Source organism: Crocuta crocuta, unplaced genomic scaffold (genome assembly GCF_008692635.1).
Source record: "Crocuta crocuta isolate KB4526 unplaced genomic scaffold, BGI_CrCroc_1.0 scaffold2720, whole genome shotgun sequence".
NCBI lineage: Eukaryota > Metazoa > Chordata > Mammalia > Carnivora > Hyaenidae > Crocuta > Crocuta crocuta.
This window is the reverse complement of record NW_027531055.1, coordinates 87,340-97,649: the sequence shown is the minus strand read 5'-3', so window position 1 is coordinate 97,649 and position 10,310 is coordinate 87,340.

The window sequence follows — 10,310 nt, the reverse complement described above, 5'->3', positions numbered from 1 at the left end:
ACCCCGCTCCACGTGTGGCCAGAGGATGATGGGGAAGGGGTCTTGGGGAGGAGCCCCTTTGTTCATCCCAGGGTGTGGGGAGGACTAAGAGCTGCTTGGGGTGTCCTGAGGCCCCTCCGCTGGGAAGAGAGAGGGGGTGAGGCTTGTGCGTGGGGTGCTCTGGGAAGGGGCAGGTTCCCAGGAACGGGGCTGGGCCAGACCTCCCACGCTGAGCTGCCCCCCCGGCCACAGGGCCCCCTACTATGGTCAGGCAGAGGGGCTGCAGGGGTCAGGCCCTGGCATGGAGGGATGACTCCGTGCTGGCAGGCCAGGCTCCCCGGTCCCCCCGCATGTGAGCTGACTGGTCCTTGGGAGCTGGGGGAAGGGACAGACCCTGGGGGCGTGAGGAGCCTCACCAGGAATCTTGTAGGCTGGGCCTCCGCACCCCAGCTCCCCAGAGGACCCCAGAGTGACCTCACCCTTTCCTGCTTCGCTGCCGGGCTCACTGGGGAAGGCTTTTGGACCCCAGGTGCCCGTGGCTAAAGCTCCGTGTGCCCTGTCCCAGGGCCCGAGGTCAGCGTGTCCAGCATCACCCACTACCCGCGGTCTACCAGGAGTCAAGGGGCTCAGCCAGGGGCTGCCTCTGGTGTCCTCCCGGCAGACTGGAAACGAGGGCGGGCTCGAGAGGTGGGGCTCAGGGAGGGAGGTGGCGGGTTTCTGTAGCCTTGGGACGAGTCTGGGCACAGACAGGCCAGGGCACCAGACCCGAGGACCATAATGGGGCCTGAGCACCCACCTCCCTCCCCTGGTGAGGAGCCTAAGGTTCCCAGGCTGTTGGGGGGACATAGAAACATGACCTCTGCTGTGCGCATGCACACACACACACATGGATGGGGTGCACACAAATACACACAGCCACACACATGGACAGGATGCACACACACCGAGCACACATGCACGCGACGGGATGCACACATGGGCGCACACACACACACACGGGCGCACACACACACAGGGTGCACATACAGGCACATACACACAGACGGGATGCACACACAGGCACACACACGGACAGGGTGCACACACAGGTGCGAGTGCACATACACACGGACAGGGTGCACACACAGGCGCACACACATACACACGGATGGGATGCACACACAGGCACACACACGGACAGGGTGCACACACAGGCTCACACACACATACACACAGACAGGGTGCACACACAGGCACACACACATACACACGGACGGGATGCACACACAGACACACACATACACACGGACGGGATGCACACACAGGCTCACATACGGACAGGGTGCACACACAGGCGCACACACACATACACACGGACGGGATGCACACACAGGCACACACACATACACACGGACGGGATGCACACACACATACACACGGACAGGGTGCACACACAGGCGCACACACACATACACACGGACAGGGTGCACACACAGGCACACACATACACACGGACAGGGTGCACACACAGGCACACACACATACACACGGACGGGATGCACACACAGACACACACATACACACGGACGGGATGCACACACAGGCTCACACACGGACAGGGTGCACACACAGGCGCACACACACATGGGCGGGATGCACACACGGGCGCGCACACACACGATGGGATGCACACACGGGTGCACACACACACACACACACGGACGGGATGCACACACGGGCGCACACACACACACGGACGGGATGCACACACGGGCGCGCACACACACACAGACAGGGTGCACACACAGGTGCACACACACATACACACGGACGGGATGCACACACAGGCACACTCACGGACAGGGTGCACACACAGGCGCACACACAGGCGTGCACACGCAGGTATAGGCTCCATTGTGCCTGTTCTGAAACACACTGTGTCTTTCGTGTCTCTGGCATCAGGCAGGAACGCGCTGGCAGAAATGCTATTTTGTTTTGAAGGAAATTGTTTTATTTCCTGGGCTTGTGCGGATGAACTGGAGGTTGGGTTTTTTCCACCCTGTCAGCTGCTGGCACTTGGGGACCCTGGACAGCAGATGTCCCGGGAGCATCCGTGCTCTTCGGCGGGGTCCCCTGGCTCCGTCCCAGCCGGAGAGGGGGAGAGGTGTGAGGGGGGGGCATGCAGGCTGCTCCTGGGGCTGGTGGCCCGGAAGCTGGTGGAAGCCTGGACTGTCCCTAGGAACAGACTCCACTCTTGGGGCTGGGGGAGGGGGCAGCCCCGCACATACCTTTCCCCTGCGTCTCTGGGGCCTGTTTCAGCCTCGCCTCCCAGAAGGCCCCGGGGCCCACGGCACCTGGCGAATGGCATCCACGGCCCCCTGGGCCCCGTGGGCCCCACCTGGCCCTTCAGGTGCAGGGAGCTGCCCTGCCCTAGAGCCGCCTTCGGATGGTCAAGTTCACTTCCACTCAGGGCTGTGGCTGAGCTGGAGGGAGGGGTGGAGAGGGCCCGGGATGGGGCGTGGGCAGCGTGGGCACAGGGGTGGGTAGGGAGGGTGCTGGTTTTGCAGATGAACATGGTCAGGGCCCTGGCCCCTGGCAGACCTGCTTGTCTCGGGGGCGGGGCGGGGCACAGCGAGGCCGGGACAGCCCTCCCCCACCTGGGTAGAGGGTGGGGATCCGCCCCCGAGGTTCTGAGCCTGGGAGAAGGGAGGGAAGGACCGCTCCCCGCAGCCCTGCCGCCCTGTCTTGGCAGAGGCGGGGGTCTCCCTCCACCTAGGCTCGGAGAGGCTCCAGCCCCCACCGGGGCCGCCACCGCCCCCACACGGAGCCCGTGGCCCGAAGCCACCGTCCGCATTCAGCTCATAAGTGCCGGGAGGACGTCATGGGCTTCCCGCCCGCCTTCCCACGGGGGCTCCCGCCCGGCAGCGCTGACGATGCCGCAGGGGTCGGAGGCGGGGGAGGCTGCCCTGGGTCTGGCGGGGACGTGTGACCTCGGCCGTGGCTGACCCCCACCAGAGTCCCGTCTGCGGCCCCGGCCCTTCCCGGGGTCTGGGGCCCACGCTCGCAGGTCCCCACCCGCCAGGTCCTCCTCCAAGTCTGGCTGCAGTGGGGGACAGTCAAGGGCTTGGCACAGCCCGGGCACTGGGTCTTCAGAGCTCGCAGCAAGCTCAGCCCCACCGGCAGGGCACCCGCCCCCGGCCGCCTTGCGGACCCTCCTTAGGAGCCCGCATGGGGCCACTCGTCCTTTCCCAAATCAGGGGAGAACGCCGCTGGCCCGCCAGCTCGCCGGCTGGCAAGCTCCCCTGGGTCTGGGCAGGCTGGCTGTGCCCCCGCCGCACCCGGGGCGCCCACACCGCCCCCTCCCAGATCGTCCCAGCCGGACGGCCCACCGGCCAGGGCCCCGACCAAGCACAGCCCTCCCTGACGCTGAGGCCCAGGGGCCCCTGGGACCGAGGAACAGCTGTGGCTGAGCTGGACGGAGACCCCGCCTCGCTGTCACCCATGCAAACCCACCCGGCGTAGGGGCCCAGGGCCAGCCTGGGCAGCGCGGCCCCTGTCCCTGCTCACCNGCACGGCTGTCCTGGTGGCCCTGAGACAGCTGGGCTCTGTGACCGGCGTTCCGACCCCGGAGAGGACGAGCCTCTGTCCCGGAGTGCGCGCAGAGCCCAGGTCCTGCCCGTCGGGAATCCCCTTCCAGGCCAAGGCTTCCGAGACCTCCCTTGACCTCTGACCCCATGGCTCTGTGACCCCAGGCGCCCCCCCTTCCAGTGCAGCCACAGCCCTCACCGCCCCCTCCCTACCTCCCACTCCCCTCGGGCTCTTCCTCAGCCAGGAGAGCCCTCCTAACCCTCGGCCCCCCAGACCCACCGCCTGTCCCTCTCCCCCGGGGGGGGGGGGCAGTGTCCCATCTCTTTACTACAGAGCAGGCCCTGCCTGGGTCTCCTGGGCCCACTCCTGTCTCCTCCAGGGTGCCCTCCATGACTGCTGCTCACAGTCCCAGGCCCACCTCAGCCCAGTGTGGGAGCCCAGCCGGCCCCCGGAGGGAGGGGTCTGCGGGGCCCAGCCAGAGGCCAGGGGCAGACAGTGGAAGAGGGTGACTTTCAGGCTCCAGGGCCAGTGGCTGCCAGACTGGATGGGTCCTTTCCCTCCAGAGAGACTGTTCCCAGTGCCCATCAAGGCCTCGTTGTGGCCTGTCCCCTGAGGCCACATCTGTCCCCATACTCCTCCCCCATCAGAAATAAACACTTGGTGCCAGGAAGAGCCGGCATGACCGCCAGATGACCCGTGGCGGGGAGGGGGTGCAGGCCAGGCCGTGGTGGCTCCCAGAGCTCCCAGGTCCTGACCAGGCCGGAGCGGGGCGTCCTCTCCAGCGCCTGTCCTCACTTGACCCCCGGGGGCCCCTGCCCTGAAGACCGGGCACTGTGCTGGGCTCTCGGGACCCCCAGAGCCGGCCTCACACACGGCCCACCCCCCCATGGCGTGTACAGGAGGCCAGCCAAGGGCCTGGGGTGCCGGGACGTGCCCAGGCCCACAGGGCCCAGAGCCCCTCCCCCAAGCCCCAAGTGCCCAGCCTGGGGCCGGCCCTGCTCAGAGCTGTGGCCCCCTTGAAGTCACCCCAGGCCCCAGGGAAAGGCAGGAGCGCCCACCTCGGGGGCAGGTTTAGGCCCAGGACCAAGCACCAAGGCCTAGGCCGCAGTGGGAGACTCTCTGGGATCAGGAGGTCCTGTAGATGCCTGGGCCAGCCTGACGTGGCCAGGCCATAGAGGCAAGGAAACTTCCAGAATCGGGAAACTCCACAGGGGCCCTGGATGAGCAAGCCTCCCGGACAGAACTGTCCTCTGGCTTCCAGGTCTTTGAGGAGAGGGATACCTGGGCTAGCGGGTGGTGACCTGGGGAGCCCATCTGTTGAGGCCCCCCGGCTGCATGGGGCACATGAGCCCCAAGACCTCTCACCCAGCCCTCGAGCAGGTGAGGGGTATCCTTTACCGCACCCCCCCCGCACTGCCTGGCGGGTCTCTGGAGGCCATCTGCCCCGGTCACCCCGACGCTGACTGTCACAGCTACGGGGCGCGGTGGGCTTACAGGAACATGGTGGGGGCAGGCTGCCCTCCCTCTGCCCTTCCAGAAGCGGCCAGCCAGCCCCCAGCTCCTGCTGGCCGGAGTGTTCTCAGGTTACCAGGAGGGCTCAGCCTCGCCCACGTTCCCCCCTGGAGGGCTACTCTTGGATGTAGGGAAGCCCCTGGGACCCGGGGTGTTCCCACACGAGGGCCTCTCTGATTTCTGCCCAGACCAGGCCAGACACTGTCCCCCCGGTCCCCTGCGCCCCTCCTGTGTCTGTCCTCTCTGCTTCGGCTCTGCCTCTGTTGACCCCTGGCCAGCTGGAGCCCTGGCAGCTGGGCTGGTCTCAGAGCCTGGGCGGGGGAGGGGTGTGGAGAATTTCCCCACGTGCAGGTCTGCGCTGGCTGCACCTGCAGCGTCACGCTGCAGACCCAGCACCCCACTCCCTCTGTGGGCCCCAGTGCCCATCAGGGTCATTAACCTTGCTGCCCCCCACTCCCTGACTCGGGGCTGGCTGGCCCGGCTGCCTCGAGCCTTCTTTCCCAGTGTGGCGCTGGAGACAGGGCTGATCCAAGAGCCTGGGTCAGGGGCAGGGAAAGGGGATAAGGCCTTTGAAGATTTTCCAGAATATTCTGCCTAGCAGCTTCTTGTGACTCAGGGCCTCTTCCTGATTTAAAATTCTTTGGGGATCCACCAGCCAGTCTCCTCAACACCTTCCATGGGAGGAGCTTGGGGCAGGGTAAGCTGCTAGGAGGCAGCTCTGGAGGGCAGGGGGCAGGGCCCGAGGGGCTGCCTCTGCCCACCCACTCAGGGTCCCCTCAAAGCCCCTTCCCACAGGCTGGGGGGAGTTGATTGCCAGGTCGAAGGTGGGTAGGGTCCACGAGGTCCCTATCTGAGGCCAGAGGCAGGGCAATGGCCTCGATGACCTCTCAAGGCTGAGGCCGACGCCTGGCATCCTTGCCGACCCCAGCCCTCCGCAGGCAGGTGGCCGTCCTAGACTCCGCCTGGGCCCCAGCCTCATGGGTGGTGCGTGTGCCCTGGCTGGTTTCTGCCCACGGGACCCCAGAAGGCGCTGCGTCCAGAGCTGCCTGCATGCTGCGGAGGGCCTGACCTGAGGTGGGGGGGGGCTCCCAGGTCAGCCTCTGGGGGTCTCTCCCCGCACCAGGTCCTGGCGTGGGGCTCCTGAGAGACCCTCGTCTGCCCCGCAGGCTGAGAGCAAAGCCCTGCCCTCGCGGGTCAGGAGCACGCACTGCCAGCCTCCCCACGCCATCCCTCTGTGAGCCATGAGCAGCGCCTGGTCTGCCCAGCCGGGCATGTCTGCTGCTGTCAGCGGTGCCAGGAGGGGCCTTGCCAGCCCCAGCATCCAGCAAGTTCGCACCCCCATCCCCCATCCCCGCATCAGCTGAGCGGGGCCTCTGGAGGGTTGCTGACCACACAGGGCCCAGCTCAGAGCAGAGAGTGCAGGGGGAGTCCCGTGACTGCAGGGGGGGGGCGGAGGCCAGGAGGGACAGAGGGGGGGTCTCCTGGATGCCAAACCCCCCCCCGCCTCCCCAGGCCTCCATCATGCACCATCCGGGGGGCGGCGGGGGGGAAGGGACCAACATCTTACAAGTAGCTCAGCAGGACGCGTGGCAACGGCCAGACCCCACGGGACCCGGCAAAGGTGAATCAGCTCTCAGGGGGCCTCCTCCCCTACCTGCCGGACCACCTACCTACTGGGCCCCGGAATTGTGCCCCAGGCCCCAGCCTCCCACCAGACCCCACCTGTCAGGGTCCCCTTCCGGAAGGGCTAGGTAAGGGCCTGGAGAGAGGGCTCGGAGCGGGGGGAGGGAGGGCCCAGGGCCCCAGGCTCAGCCCAGCTCTGCCCACAGGCCGCCAGAAGCTCCCCCGTCTGCCACAGACGGGCTCCCGGAAGCAGATCTGTCCCAAGGGCTGGGAGGCCCACACCCCCCAACTCCCTGTGAGCTGGGAGCATCCTCACTCCCTCTGCACAGATAGGGAAACTGAGGCTCAGAGAGGCCAGCCGCCAGGCACACCAGAGTCACTCTGGTCGCAGGGAGCTGCTCCTTCAGCCGCCAGCGTGGCTGCCCCAGCAGGAGCTGGGGGGGTCCTCGGGGCCCAGCAGGATCCGGACGGCAGGGCGCAGGCTGGGAGACCAGGGCACGCGGGCTGGTCACTACAGGTGGGAGGTGCCACGAGGACTTGGAGAAGGGGCCACGGACCTCCCACCACCCAACCCTGGGTGTGTCTGGCTCTGACCTCTGGGTAGACCTGCTACCGGGGCGCTTGGGGAGGGGACACAGAGAAGGGCAGGTGTGGGGCGCTCGGCTCTGGGGGCTGGGCGGGGTGGAGAGGGGCTTGAGGGTGATTCCAGGCGCTGGGGAGTCCCTGGCACAGAGTAGGACGTCACCCAGGAGAGGGTGCCACGCCTGGGGGAGGGCTATGCCGGGAAGGCCTCCCGAGAGGGCAGGGTCTGAGCAGGGGGGCCTCTTTCGACCACGGGCTGGGCCGGGGGCACGAGACTCATGGCCCCTCCGGCTGCAGCCCCGGCCCCCATCCTGCCTGGCTGCTCACCCCTCACCTCACCCACCGCCCTCTCTGGGTCGCAGAGCGTGAGCTCAGTGTACTGCTCACCGGTGCAGCTCGCGCATGGCAGCGGGGCCTCCGGAAGGGGCGCACACAGCCCACCCCACACACAGGTGAGCCTCTCTGGGTAGCAGCCTGTGCTGGGGGGCAGGGGCCCTGCCCCCTGGAGGGGCCCCGACGCCACGGAGGGCGCACAGACAGCCGATTTTCCATAGTGCTCTTCCAGCTTCCAGCAAGCCGGGCCCTGGACACCCTTCTAGGAGTCCATACCCCACCGCTGACCCAAGATGAGAGCCGCCATCCCTGCCCCGACCCAGGGCCCTCCCCCAGGTCAGGCCTCCTGCCCCACAGTGTCTATGGAAAGCCACCTGGGCCACAGGGGGACCAAGGGCCAGTTCCCGCCCCTCCGGGCCTCTGGTCCCCACCCACGAGCACGTCATCCCTTGCCCCGCCGGTCTTCACTGGGGAGAAGGGACGTGGGGGCTACCTGGCCTTCTGTCCCCCACCAGGGAAACGGGGGAGGAGGGACAGACCCCAGCGCTGGGCCTGGGGGCCTACAGGAGCCACTCTGTCCTCGGGAGGAACTTGTCCTGCCAGGATCCGTCAGACCCCCTGGGGATCCAGCTGCAAGTGTCCCTCCTGGAAGCTTAGCCCAGATGATAGCCGTTGAGGCCCACATGTCCGGGGTCCTGGTGTCCTGGGTCACCTAACCGCCTCGCCCTGGGGGGTGCTCACCCCTGACAGAGGGGTTCCTCTCCAGGGGTGGCCTGGCCTGGAAAGCGACCTCTAGCCCAGCCACTCAGAGGGCCACAGGCCTTCCTCAGGCCAAGGGGTGTTCAGCCGATGAACGGGGAGGAGACCTGGTGCCCATACGGGGTGCAGCCTGTGTCCCCCAGGCCTTCCCGCCACGTTCCTCTCCCGACCCCTGTCCCAGCCTGAAAGGAGCTCCCAGATCTATTCCTGGGCCAGTGCAGCGTCCTGGGGGTCAGCCCCCCCAACTGCTGCCTGTTCCGAGAGACTGTCATCCCACAGCCTAGTGCACAGGCGGCACCTTGGGGTCTGGGGCTGACAGGAGGCCAGGGTGGAAGGGTGGGGGTCTCNGACAATGCCCCCCCCACCCCCCGCCAGCCCCAGCTCCAGTGAAAAAGCAGGAGCCCCTCCCCATGGCACTGCTCACCCTGCTGCTCTCCCAGGCTGCCCTGATGATGGAGCTCCACGGCACCCCCTAAATAAGCCCGTCTGCTCCTCCACCCCTGGCCACGGGGGAGGGGGGACAGAGGGCAGCACATGCCAACCTCACACCCCTGGCCTGCATATCAGGGCCGCAGAGCAAAGGCGCGGAGGGAGGAGGCAGGCACCAGCCCGGCGGGCGGCCCAGCCCCTCCCACAGAACGGCCACACCTGTCTTCACCTGGCTGGTGAGATCCGGGCCTCATCCCCACCAGTCCTGCCAGGACACGCTCGGCCACCTGCAGCGGCCCACGGCAAGGGCTAGCCTGGGCCAGGAAGCCCGATGCCCGGACCTTGCCATGACCCCTGGACCTGGTACCCACCCTCTTGCCGTCACAAGGCAGGCGGCAGTGCCCACGCTGGACCCACTTAGGGAGCTGACCCGACCCCGTGCCTCCCCCTTGATCGCTTCTGAACAGCCTCCGGGCCACTCCAAGCCAGAGGCCAGGACTGCCAAGAATCCAGCTTCTGGGTAGAAACCCTGGGACAGGAGCCTGCACCCCCGAACGGGCTGGGTCTGTGTCTGCAGATGACGGGCTCCTGCCCCCCACTGCCCACAGCGACGGCCCCTCCGCGTCTGCACCACACTCAGGACACCCCTGCTTCGCCTTCTCACCCGGGCTCCTCGCCTCCCCCCGGACGCTCCCGCCCAACCGCCCACAGCTGCTCAGCGCTGACACCCACTCGGCCCTGAGCTGAGAGCCTGCGGGCCCGGGATGACCTCGGGACGAGGCAGGTGACACGTGTGAGTTCTGAGCCCCGCCCAGGACTCAGAGGCAGCCCGTCAGCCTGGGGAAGCCTCCGAAGGACGCAGTCCTCTCTGGGAGGTGGGGACCCTTGAGTCCCATGCTGGCGGGGACACAGGCCCGAGTCTGCGCAGGGAGCCGCTGGAGCACACTGGTGGGCGGGACCAGACACGAAGGGGGCCCCAGGCTGAGAAGGGCACCCACGGGGCCACAAGCCGGGGCCACACAGGAAGCTGTGCCCCGCACACCCTTGAAGGGCAGATCGGGTTACTTTACCTGGGCCCGTTCCCCGTCAGCACCCAGCCCACCAGGCCTTTCAGGGCCAAACTCATACAGTGTGAACAGCGTCCCCTCCCAGGGGCCCTGAGCTTGGAGAAGGAGACGGAAGGGCTTGTGAGAGGGGCTCCAGGCCCCGGGGCAGAAGGGACCAGAGGCCCTGGGCACGTGCCCCACCCCCATCCAGGCTGCGGACCGCAGGGAGGACCAAGCTTGCAGGAGCCTCTGCCTGCCTCCCCCACCCGCAGCCCCAGGTGGCGGGGCCCAGGCGGGTCCTGGTCAGAGCCTCTTACATAAGCAGCCGGGCGGGGGGCAGCTGGGCTCGGCTCTGTCCTCCCCCAGCATCACGAGCCTGCAGTGGGCTGTCCCTGGGCCCTGGGTGGAGGCCAAGCCAGGCCCATAAATAGGGGTCTCTCCAGTGGCCTCGGCTCCTCCCGCCGGCCCCCTCCCTCTGGC